Here is a 13,077-nt window from a genome sequence, read left to right on the forward strand (position 1 = left end):
TAAGAATTCTGGCAACGACATTCATCCACAAGCATGGCTCCATCAATTCTCGCATTGTTTTCCTCCCAACTGGTCGTTAGAACACAGATTAGAATTTATGTGTGGCTACTTGGAGAATGAACCAGCTGTAAGAATGCGATCGGTAATTCACGATTGCCACAGTGAAGGAGAGTTTTACCATGCCTTCCTCTCAGCATATTGGTCTCAAGCCACACAAGACCGAGTAAAACATAGCATCATAATGATGAAACGTTTCGAACAATCTGAATTTTCCAGTCTTATGAAATATTTTGAAGACATGTTGCATAAGAATCAGTATCTTTCAAACCCATACAGCCCCTCAGAACTTATCCGCATTTGCTTAATCAAATTGCCTGAACATTTACGAAACATTATTTTGGCAGGACATTGCAAAGACGACATTGAAGCTTTTCAGGGACTGTTACAAGAATTGGAAATTGACACTGACAATTGCGGAATGCGGAAACAGGAACACAACAATTACAGGTCACATCCGTCACAATTCCTCGATAATAACTGGATGCGACAAGGCTATTCTCACAACACAAATCGTGACCAAAACAGACACCACCCGTATGACAACCACTGGCAGAGTAATAGTTACAGAGAAAGTTCGCATTTCCGTAGTAATGAATATGACAGAGACAATCATATAAACAGACAATATGGCAACCAGAACTATTATTATCACGGGAGACAGAATAACTTCAGACGCAACAGTTCAGCGCGCAGTTACGATTCAGGGAGAAATTCTCCACCATGTGACCGACAAGAAAGAAACTGTGGAATCTACCGACATGACGACAGACTATATAATCATAACGACAGACGTGAATTTCATCAGAACTGGCGGGATTCTAACAGAGCTGGGCCCTCTCGGCAAGGCGAATTTGTAGAAGTTCGGTCTCATAATAAAATGACTCGCACCGCAGGCAGCCGCGTGCGCCGGCTGACTCAGAGAAAAATAACATAGACGCTAACCTTGAGAAAAATTCCAGTATTCTTTATCGACGTATACCGCATGATAATTGCGTTCCGGTTGAAACTCTGCGTACTAGGAAGAGTAAAGGTTTACACCACATTTCACATGTAAAACCGTTTATTGAAAGATAATCTGCTTTTAACTTTGTTTTTGCCATATAGCTTTTCACTTTACATTACCAGTATGCTTTGTCAGACTTAGTATCTGTTAACATGCAACAGTGTTTGAAGTTGTATATCCAGTCAAGAACCAAGAGAACTTATTTAAACAGAAATTACGAATGCATTGTTATAGTGAACAGACGACACAGTGTTGTATTTGTACATTCTTGCTTGTTAGTTGCACGATTACGTAACAACTATCAGGCTCACATACTTAGAACATATACCGGCACTGCTAATGAGATTTTAATGCAACATTTTGGTTTACTTGAAAATACATTTGGGATTTAAAGTACTTTCTGTGAGATTAAAGATGACTTAGTATTTGGTTTCTTTGACAGCTACACGGTTATATTACGACACTACTAATGTGTGACATAATTTACATTGTTGCTTTTGCGGTGTATCTGCTTTATATCTGCACAGTTTTTCTGAATTCTTCTGGAAAGCAAAACATGTTTTAGTAGTAACTTTTGTGGTATAGCAACAATGAGACAGTCTTTTTCGTGGCACAACAATACGTTACTGTACAGTACTTTCTTCATCACGCCAATAAGCATAATAACTACGATATCTATACGCAAAGCATTTCACTTTTGTTTATCATGAGGTAAGTACATTGGCTTCTGCAGAACTTAGCTTTCGGAGGAAAATAACTACGACACTTCCACAGAGATTATCTTACAACAAGATGCGCATTTAGCGCTACAGGATACGCATTTCAGTGATTAATTTTGTACTTAAAACATTTATTTTTAAAGATATTTGGAGTACAATGATACAAAAGTTTTCCGTGATACATTTCATTCCATTGCTGTAATCTGTAACACCTGAGGGTATAATTACGTTAATCCTCAGGGGGATACACGCTTACTTTGTGTACCATGTGTGTGGCAACCACAAGGAACCCTAGCTAATATGGTATTTGCTTATACAACTTTACACATCGGTACCATATTTCTCTAACACACAAATTACACAGCTATCTGATCATGTAACTGAGAGAGACAAACATTTATTTTACTATATCAGTGACAGATGTTTACGTAATTACACAGTTGGATAACTTCACACTTATGAAACTGTATTTTGTCTGTACTTTGTAAACTGTTCATATTTTTTTGGAACCATTGTGATACTATGAGAGCTTTGAATGATGTATTTGGTATGGGATCATGATTTTTAAAGTACGATTGAGGCAGATGACACTATTGACTTGAGCAGAGAATTTTTTTAGGTTTTGAAATTATTGGAGGAAGCTACAACGATTTTGAGAATTGACTGAGATGTTATGATATTATTACGATGACGATGTGTACTATGCTGTTGAGATATGTTTATGATCAATAAGATGATGCTACCGTATATGAGGAATAAGAAGTATGTTGGAAACCAAGAATCGTACTTTAAGAGTTATGAAATGTGCGTAAATGCGTGACTGTATCACAATGCTGACGAATATTTTATTTGGACACTTATATTTATAGGGTTTTGTTTCTACACATTTGCAACGCAAATTCTCGACCCGTGAAATTTTGTATATGAGACTGTTACAGTAGCGGAAACTGCTGTCGTAAATATTTCCGTAAGAAAGTTAAGTGACCACCTGCACGTAATGCGTCGTGGGCACGCAGCTGTGTCAGACGCCGGGAGAACAAGTCATTAGTGAGTGCCTCATCAGAAGCACAGGTAGAAAAAAAGAAAGGGGAGGCCATTGTCCTCGCTATTGACATTTCCTTGTTGAAAGCATACTGTGGAGATCGTAATTTATGATATTTACTAAAATGCCTAATGAAATGATTAGAAACATTTTACATCTATTGTCTTTGTAGTTAAGAGATTGCTCATTTTGTTTAATATCTGGTTTCCAGCTGTGTTGCAGCATTGGTTTTATAAAATAAACTTAAATGCATCTGCTAATGTGAACACTTTTTGTCAACAGATTTATTAAATAAGTATTTTCTGATCCACATTCTTCGAAAAAGGAGCTCTTGGAATGGAGAGAACAATAAGAAGGGACTAATAACAGGAACTGCATACATAATTTACTTTTCAAGTACTTGGTAACGTTTTTGGTAGAATAACTTCTTGTGGTGCACCACTTTAATTACATAGACATTAAGATGTGAATATACATTTCCCTTATCTGCATTGTTGTTTTTACTGTAATATTTTTTCTGGTTGAGCTATGTCATGTTTAGGTATAAGTTACTGCTGTTTGCCAGGCATAGTGTTACTGGATTTGACTTTGTGTTACTCTGCTAAGCCAGTTTTACTACTCATTTATTTTTCTTGTTGCTGCACATTGGCTCATATTAGTTGTAATGTTGTATTGCTTGGTAATTTAGATTTACTGTAGCTTGCTTTGCAATTTTCCATTTTTTTGGTCATTGCTGTTTGTGTTACTTATTTTGTGCTGCTGCATTGCCCCGTCCCTTAGTTTAGCATCTGAGCTCAGTAGATTTAAGTTAGCTTAAGAGGGGGTAGACTATATAAGAAACTGACTATGGAGAATAGGTAAAGAATGCATTGCGAAGTTATATGAAAAAGATTTGGGCCCAAATGAGTATTGTACAATCAGAAATAATTATTTTGAAAGAAATATGAACAGAATACAGAAAGCAGGCTTAGATAGGACTTTTTGGGAATAATGATGAACAAAGGGAGATCTCCATGCAAAATACTGCAGTAAAACAAACCCTGTCCTTTCCCTTTTGTGTTATCCCACTATATGTTTGTGTACCCTTGTGTATTTGTGTTTTTCCTGTCTTATGTGTTTATCTGATAAGAATTGTAGAATTTTTCTAGTACTAAGCTACATTCACTATGATGAGGAATACTGTTATCCTCAAATATAATTGGCATTAATAATAATGTATTTACCTTATAAATATGCTTACACATTATTTATTCTGTTTTGTTTTAATGCTCATGTGTGAAGTTGATGTTTCGAAAGTGATTCTGATCTTTTATTTTTGTACTCATGTCATAATTTCTGTAACACTGATGTATATGTTTATTTCTATTCTTTTGTAAAGCCTGTACTACAAATGTTATCTGTATTGTTATGTTTTTAATGATGTATTTTGTACCTTTGTAATTATATTTTCGTGTTATAATATTGTAATTGACACCAGTTAATCAAATTAAGTAACTTGTAAGTTCCATTTCACTGCACACGTTTCTGTTGGTCATGGTATATGGACAATATGTGAGAAGTAGGGACTGTTAGTGTTTGCACATGTGTTGATAATTCAGCAAGGGACTGGATAACAGCATTGCTCGTTCTAAGGACAATTCCAAAAAACTTTGTGAGTGCACAAGTGGTGGTTTATGGACTTGCTATATTGTCCGCAAGACTCTTCGATGGTGATTGTGCACCTGCACAGTCGAAACAGATGACTGCTGGCGTCTCTACAAGGACTACAGTGGGTCTGCATCTTTGATGACCCACCAGTACCATTATCTCTACAAGGACTACAGTGGGTCTGCATCTTTGATGACCCACCAGTACCATTATCTCTACAAGGACTACAGTGGGTCTACGTCTTTGATGATCCATCAGTACCATTATTTCTACAAGGACTGCAGTGGGTCTGCACCTCTGGTGGCCCACCAATACCGTAATCTCTACCAGGACTACAGTGGGTCTGATCTGTGATGACCTACCCACCAATATTCTTCAAAACTTCGACTGACTCTGCTGTGGGTTTGCTCTGTTGTGGCCCATTACCTGTATGCATGTCAAGAGTCAGCACTGTCTTTCCGTTGGAAGGACAACACTACTTCTTCAAGACTGCATGGAAATCCACTACTTCTGTGTGCATTTTCTTTTACTGCTCAGACTTTGAGAAAAACACTGCAATTTTACTGTGACGAATGATGAGGACTGTCTTTATGGACTGTGAGAAAATTTTAGCTTTTGACCAACATTGTATCAATAAGTGTGTGCATTTGATATCTTTGTTATTGTAATTATGAAAAATTTTTTCAAATCTGTATTGGCCACTGCCCAAACCAATTTGTAAAATTTTTTGTGGGGAGCATGGGGGCTATGTAAGTAGGCTGTTTAGGTTTTTTTATTGGTAACGCCACCTCTGTATGAAAATCACTGGCTGTGCTGTGTGCAGTCTGTGTCTGCTTTGCATTGTTGTAATACTCGCCGTTGTAGTGTTAGGCAGCTGGCTGTGAACAGCGCATAGCGTTGCGCAGTTGGAGGTGAGCCGCCAGCAGTGGTGGATGTGGGGAGAGAGATGGCGGAGTTTTGTAATTTGTCATGAACTGCTATACATATTATGACTTTTGATGATACTAAGGTAAATTCATTGTTTGTTCTCTATTAATATCTTTCATTTGCTAACTATCCCTATCAGTAGTTAGTGCCTTCCGTAGTTTGAATCTTTTATTTAGCTGGCAGTAGTGGTGCTCGCTGTATTGCAGTAGCTCGAGTAACCAAGATGTTTGTGAAGTAAGTGATTTGTGAAACGTATAGGTTAATGTTAGTCAGGGCCATTCTTTTGTAGGGGTTTTTGAAAGTCAGATTGCGTTGCGCTAAAAACATTGTGTGTCAGTTTACGTATAGTCTTGTATAATTGTTCAAAGGGGACGTTTCACTGTCTGTGACGCGAGTTGGCTACGGGTTGCTTGGGAGTTACTTTGTGATCCAATAAACGCCGATCGTGCCGCTACCAGTTAAAAACCGGTAAAACCAGGTACAAAGAGTCGCTCAACCAGCTGTAGCTGGAGACTCGCCGTGACGGTTGCCAGTCACTATAATTCTGCAGTTCCAAAATATCAGTTGCCCTTCTGTGACGCAGAGTGATTAAGTTTTTGATATTACGTATTTATAGCATATTTTAAATGTGCACGTAGTCCTGTTTCTCCCTGTGCTTCACCTGTAGTTAATAATTCGTTTCATCAACTCCGCATTGTTCTTAACAAATGGTCTCCTTAAACAGCGTTATACTTGATCAGCTACAAAATACACTCCTGGAAATTGAAATAAGAACACCGTGAATTCATTGTCCCAGGAAGGGGAAACTTTATTGACACATTCCTGGGGTCAGATACATCACATGATCACACTGACAGAACCACAGGCACATAGACACAGGCAACAGAGCATGCACAATGTTGGCACTAGTACAGTGTATATCCACCTTTCGCAGCAATGCAGGCTGCTATTCTCCCATGGAGACGATCGTAGAGATGCTGGATGTAGTCCTGTGGAACGGCTTGCCATGCCATTTCCACCTGGCGCCTCAGTTGGACCAGCGTTCGTGCTGGACGTGCAGACCACGTGAGACGACGCTTCATCCAGTCCCAAACATGCTCAATGGGGGACAGATCCGGAGATCTTGCTGGCCAGGGTAGTTGACTTACACCTTCTAGAGCACGTTGGGTGGCACGGGATACATGCGGACGTGCATTGTCCTGTTGGAACAGCAAGTTCCCTTGCCGGTCTAGGAATGGTAGAACGATGGGTTCGATGACGGTTTGGATGTACCGAGCACTATTCAGTGTCCCCTCGACGATCACCAGTGGTGTACGGCCAGTGTAGGAGATCGCTCCCCACACCATGATGCCGGGTGTTGGCCCTGTGTGCCTCGGTCGTATGCAGTCCTGATTGTGGCGCTCACCTGCACGGCGCCAAACACGCATACGACCATCATTGGCACCAAGGCAGAAGCGACTCTCATCGCTGAAGACGACACGTCTCCATTCGTCCCTCCATTCACGCCTGTCGCGACACCACTGGAGGCGGGCTGCACGATGTTGGGGCGTGAGCGGAAGACGGCCTAACGGTGTGCGGGACCGTAGCCCAGCTTCATGGAGACGGTTGCGAATGGTCCTCGCCGATACCCCAGGAGCAACAGTGTCCCTAATTTGCTGGGAAGTGGCGGTGCGGTCCCCTACGGCACTGCGTAGGATCCTACGGTCTTGGCGTGCATCCGTGCGTCGCTGCGGTCCGGTTCCAGGTCGATGGGCACGTGCACCTTCCGCCGACCACTGGCGACAACATCGATGTACTGTGGAGACCTCACGTCCCACGTGTTGAGCAATTCGGCGGTACATCCACCCAGCCTCCCGCATGCCCACTATACGCCCTCGCTCAAAGTCCGTCAACTGCACATACGGTTCACGTCCATGCTGTCGCGGCATGCTACCAGTGTTAAAGACTGCGATGGAGCTCCGTATGCCACGGCAAACTGGCTAACACTGACGGCGGCGGTGCACAAATGCTGCGCAGCTAGCGCCATTCGACGGCCAACACCGCGGTTCCTGGTGTGTCCGCTGTGCCGTGCGTGTGATCATTGCTTGTACAGCCCTCTCGCAGTGTCCGGAGCAAGTATGGTGGGTCTGACACACCGGTGTCAATGTGTTCTTTTTCCATTTGCAGGAGTGTAATAGAGGACAGGGCTACCAGTGTCATCGTACATTAATCTCGGTGGGAATGGTATATCATAGCTGCGTGTTTGGTAGCTAAAGCACGAAACATTCTTCTGTCACAACTCCCTACAACATAACTGATCTCAATAGCAGTAAATAACCCATTAGCATCATTACATGCCATTAACACAATAATCGTATGAAATGTAATCAAGGGTTTTGCAGCCACAGTAAGAAATTTTTCAGTTATGAAATGCTTGCCAACCAGTACTCGTATACAGGGTGTTACAAAAAAGGCACGGCCAAACTTTCAGGAAACATTCCTCACACACAAATAAAGAAAAGATGTTATGTGGACATGTGTCCGCACACGCTTAATTTCCATGTCAGCGCTCATTTTAGTTTCGTCCACCTACGCTCAATGGAGCACGTTATCATGATTTCATGCGGGATACTCTACCTGTGCTGCTAGAACATGTGCCTTTACAAGTACGACACAACATGTGGTTCATGCGCGATGGAGCTCCTGCACATTTCAGTCGAAGTATTCGTACGCTTCTCAAAAACAGATTCGGTGACCCATGTATTGGTAGAGGCGGACCAATTCCACGGCCTCCACGGTCTCCTGATCTCAACCCTCTTGACTTTCATTTATGGGGGCATTTGAAAACTCTTGTCTACACAACCCCGGTACCAAATGTAGAGACTCTTCGTGCTCATATTGTGGACGGCTGTGATACAATACGCCTTTCTCCAGGGCTGCATCAACGCATCAGGGATTCCATGCGACGGAGGGTGGATGCATGTATCCTCGCTAACGGAGGACATTTTGAACATTTCCTGTAACAAAGTGTTTGAAGTCACGCTGGTACGTTTTGTTGCTGTGTGTTTCCATTCCATGATTAATGTGATTTGAAGAGAAGTGATAAAATGAGCTCTAACATTACCTGAAAGTTTGGCCGTACCTTTTTGTAACACCCTGTATATTGTAGTTGGGATGATTTCGTTACCGAGCACAACCTTCGGCAGTCTGCTTCCAGTCCATGTTTTTTATCACAGGCATACATATTCCCTTGAGTACGTCCTTAAATATTTTTGTGGTCTTGGCTACGATCCATCTAACAGTAATTTCTCTTCATGCAAAGTACATCTTAAGCCTGAACAGACAACCCCGTACATCAGTGAGAGATTCTAGCTGTACAAAGATTGTTATTTCTAAATATGTGCGAAGTTTGAAGATTATGCATGTATTCGAAATTTTGTGGTCTTCTTCATTGAACCAGCGTTTCTACATTTCAATATCACCGAGACTGCAACACAGAAAACGGGGTTCTACTCCCTATACCGCTGACGGCGATTCATTCAGCAGATTCTGTGAAAAGTTTTATTTATGTACTCTTACAAGACACACGTGTGCCCGGGAATTGTGTGTCTGTGTGGAAGTCTCATTAGTTAGAATGACTCCGCAATGTAAAATTCTGCGTCCGACATAGTTCCATTCTGGGAACCAGTTTACGGGAGAGATTCCACGAACATATTCTCTTTTCATCCACGCCCGTGTGTGTTAGAGCAGCCCTTAAGCTCATTAGCTACAAATACGAAGTCAACCTACATCCATAGACACCGAAAAGAAAAAGAAAATAAAAATATGTATAAGATGTCGGAAAGTAACAGGGAGCCATGAAACATTCAAGTTAGGATCACGATTTAAGTTACTTTACATTACTTTAATTTTATTTTTATTTTCCCTTTTTCCTACCTGATGTTACGGAGTAGAGGAGGAAGAGACAAGATACTTCGCACTGATTTTAATAGATACATGTCTCAACTTTACTACGTTATTGCGGTGTATTCCTTTTAATATCTTCTCTTATACCGTACATTTTATGCCACAGATTTTATGGGTGGTTTTTGTGATACTTATCACGATATGATAAATAAAATTATTTTGGCACTCAAGACAAGTGTTTCCTACAAATGAATCGAACCGTACCACTGGCATTTCCTACTGCTGAGCCTATGGAATCATTCCGTTTCACGTTCCTACAAACTGTTACACCAAAGTGTTTGAATTAATTTTATTCTAAATGATATTGCTGTCGTAGGGTACTAAGTTTTCTCCTTGTGTGACGTGTACAGTTTTACATTTCTCAGCACTTAAAGCATGTTGCCCATCTGTACATCACTTTCAAGTCTTATCACGGTGTGGCTCAATGCTAGGTGTTCCATGAGAAATAGTAAACAATTTAGGAAGTGGTAGTACAGACTAACTCAAACAAAACATTCCACATAAAAGGTGTCCAGCTCTATTGATTACTGAGATACAGTTGGTCACGTAGATTCATTTCGCGTGTTGATACTCCAGTTGCTAAGGGCTTAGTTATCGATTATGATTTTGATTTTTGAAGTTGTGTAGCTGTGCTTGAGTTAACATAACTGACGTTTAAAATTGTGACTGTGATTTTTTGGTCAATTCTGCTCTGTAGTTTAAGCACGATGCACGTTATTTACAAATGTAGAGTTTGCCGACATCGTATTTGTACAAGAATATTGTAATGGAAACACTGCTTCTGCTTCTAGAGTGTGCGATTTTCAGATTTTATTATCGCAGAGAACCAGATTCTGGAGAGTTTACTCGTGTTTTCTGTAAACTGTGTTAGATTGGTACGGTGCCCAGCGGAGATATTTCTTCTGATCGTGCGAATGAACAGAGTGCGGATGAAAAACGTGTACATTGACTACATCATTACCATTTACATCGGATTCAGCACCTTCGAGAAAGAAATGAATGTAGACAATTGGCACTTTGTTGCTGGCGGTTACATATCGCCGAGAAAACACGTTAATAAAGTTTACAGATGAAGCACGTATCACTCACGACAGTATTAATAACACTCGTAACTCATATTGGTGATTCGAAGACATTTGGGTAGAATGATGGGTATCGTCTTCCAGCTTGACGAGGCCGCTGCACATTCTAATCTCCATGTGAGACATCTTCCCCGGAAGATATATCGGTAGACATTCTCATGTTTCTTCGTCATCCAGGTCCCCTGATCTTACCCCTTTAGATTTGTGCCTGTGGGGGTGGCTGAAGGGCGAAGTCTACAAATTAGAAAGTAAATGCAAGAGATGAATCAATCTTTCGGATTATGAGCAGATAAGAACGCAAGATGACCTTAGGATTTATGAAGAACAGCTCTGAAATCAATCATTTGCCTTTGCTTAACATCCTCTGTGAGTACGTGTTTGAGATACGTTCTGACAGCTGTATCTCTTAAACCAGTAAAAATTGGACACCTATTATATGGAATGTTCTATTCGAATTACTCTATACTACTCCCTTCTAACATATTTACTACACCACCAGAAACACCTTGATTATGTGCAATGTTTTCCAGACATTCCTCCTTTTGTAGACAACGTTTTCCCAATTTTCTTATTTTAAAATTAATTTACAGTGTTACTACGTAAATCTGAATTCCGGTAAAGATATCATAAAATAATTCCTGTTTTGCAGACGTTATACCACATTTAGGCTATATATGTGGCTGAAATCAGTACGTAATCACAAGAAATATAAAATTTAATTCCAGATTCACAAATCTCCCACGTGTAAGTACCTGCGTCCAGAACAGGCCTCGGGAGACCCAACGGTACCGGCCGATCATCGTGTTATCCGCAGCCGACAGGCGTCACTGCATGCAGATATGGAAGGGCGTGTGGTCAGCACACCGTTCTCCTGACGTCAGTTTTCGTGACCGGAGCCGCTACTTCTCAATCAAATAGCTCTTCAGTTGACCTCACAAAGGCCAGTGCATCAGTGCACTTCCCCCCCCCCCCCCCCTTTTGCCAACAACGCTCGGCAGGGGCAGACGGTGACCCATTCAAGTGCCTGCCAAGCCCGGGAGAGCTCAACTTCGGTGATCTGAGGGGAACCGGTTTACCATTGAGGCAGGGCCGTAGGCCCTAACTGTAAATATGATAAATAAATAGCATCCACTGTCAATACTACAACTAAGATGAAACATGCATAGGCGAAAACAAAAAAAGACTGTGCTCTTGCTCTTACATGCTATTATTTATCGTTTTCTGCAAGCATAGAAATAGGGCTTAAACCCATTGCTATACCTTCCTCTCTTGTGATTTTTGAAAAATCTGTGCTGATGTTTGGTTTGTGGGGTGCTCAACTATGCGGTCGTCAGCTACCGTACAAAGTCCAAATTTTTTCACACATTTCAATCTAGCCACTGTTACGAATGATGATGATGATGATGGTGATGAAATGATGCCGTGTGGCTGGGGCCTACCGTAGAATAGACCGTTCGCCTGGTGTAAGTCTTTCCAGTTGACGCCACTTCGGCGACTTGCGTGTCGATGGGGATGAAATGGTGGGGATTAGGACAACACAACATCCAGTCCCCGAGCGGAAAAAATCTCCGAGCCAGCCGGGAATCGAACCCGGGCCGTTACGTATGACATTCCGTCGCGCTGACCACTTTTTTTTTTCATTTTCTCCGTTGTTGATCGTTGTGTTTGTTCGTTGCGGACGTCACATGACATCCAGTTAAGTTCGTTTATTGACCGTTTCACTTAGTTTTTTTATGAGGCCAACCAGCTTTCTGACCGAACACGCTGAGCTACCGTGCCGGCAACCACTCAGCTATCGGGGGCGGACATGATGAAATGATGAGGACAACACAGACACCCAGTCCTCAGGCAGAGAAACTCTCCAACCCGGCCGGGAATCGAAGCCGGAACCCAGTGATCGAGAGGAGCAACGCTAGCCACTAGACAATCCGAATTTCAGAAGCAGCATAGATCACAGTCGAGATAACTGCAATGTGAGTTTGGATTTCTCTTCGGCCTCACTAACACAAAATGTATGGTTTTCAAATACTTTCAGGAATCGTGTTTTTTTTTTTTTATATTTGAATGTTTGTTGTTTCAAACCTTTCTTGTGATGGCATATCGGGAAAACTGAGAAAATGTACCAATTTTATTAGAAAGTTCATGCTTTCGTCTTGCTTCATAATTGTGTATTTGGTAATGAAAACACAAGAAAAGTCTTAATGAATCTAACTTAAGCAAGATAAAAACACGATAATATGTCGAAACAGTTCTTACACTAGCGTCCTCAAATGAAAACAAATATTAACTTAACTTCAAGCACACCGAAAATCAAAAGTTTTATCCAATAATATTACCCTGACGATGTTATAAAATTACACAATTGGTTGTAGAATGACTATTATATTGCTGTTGGAAAATATTGTCTATCTGCTGAATACCTTTCTCGAAACTGAGCCCCAAGAATACACGTGCTATACGCTGCAGACGCGGACACGAGGGAATGAGAAAAACTACGCACATCAACTCCAATCTAAGACAGATCTTAAGTGAACACACTCTACTGCCTCCCACACTTAGTGCCTGAGTAACGCGCTGTTTATCTTGTGCAGACTGCGGCGATAAGTGCGGACGTGGTCGACTGTGGCGTGTGTCGGGAGGAACCCTGAAGGC

This window comes from Schistocerca americana, chromosome 1 (assembly GCF_021461395.2).
Source record: "Schistocerca americana isolate TAMUIC-IGC-003095 chromosome 1, iqSchAmer2.1, whole genome shotgun sequence".
In the NCBI taxonomy this organism is placed as follows: Eukaryota; Metazoa; Arthropoda; class Insecta; order Orthoptera; family Acrididae; genus Schistocerca; species Schistocerca americana.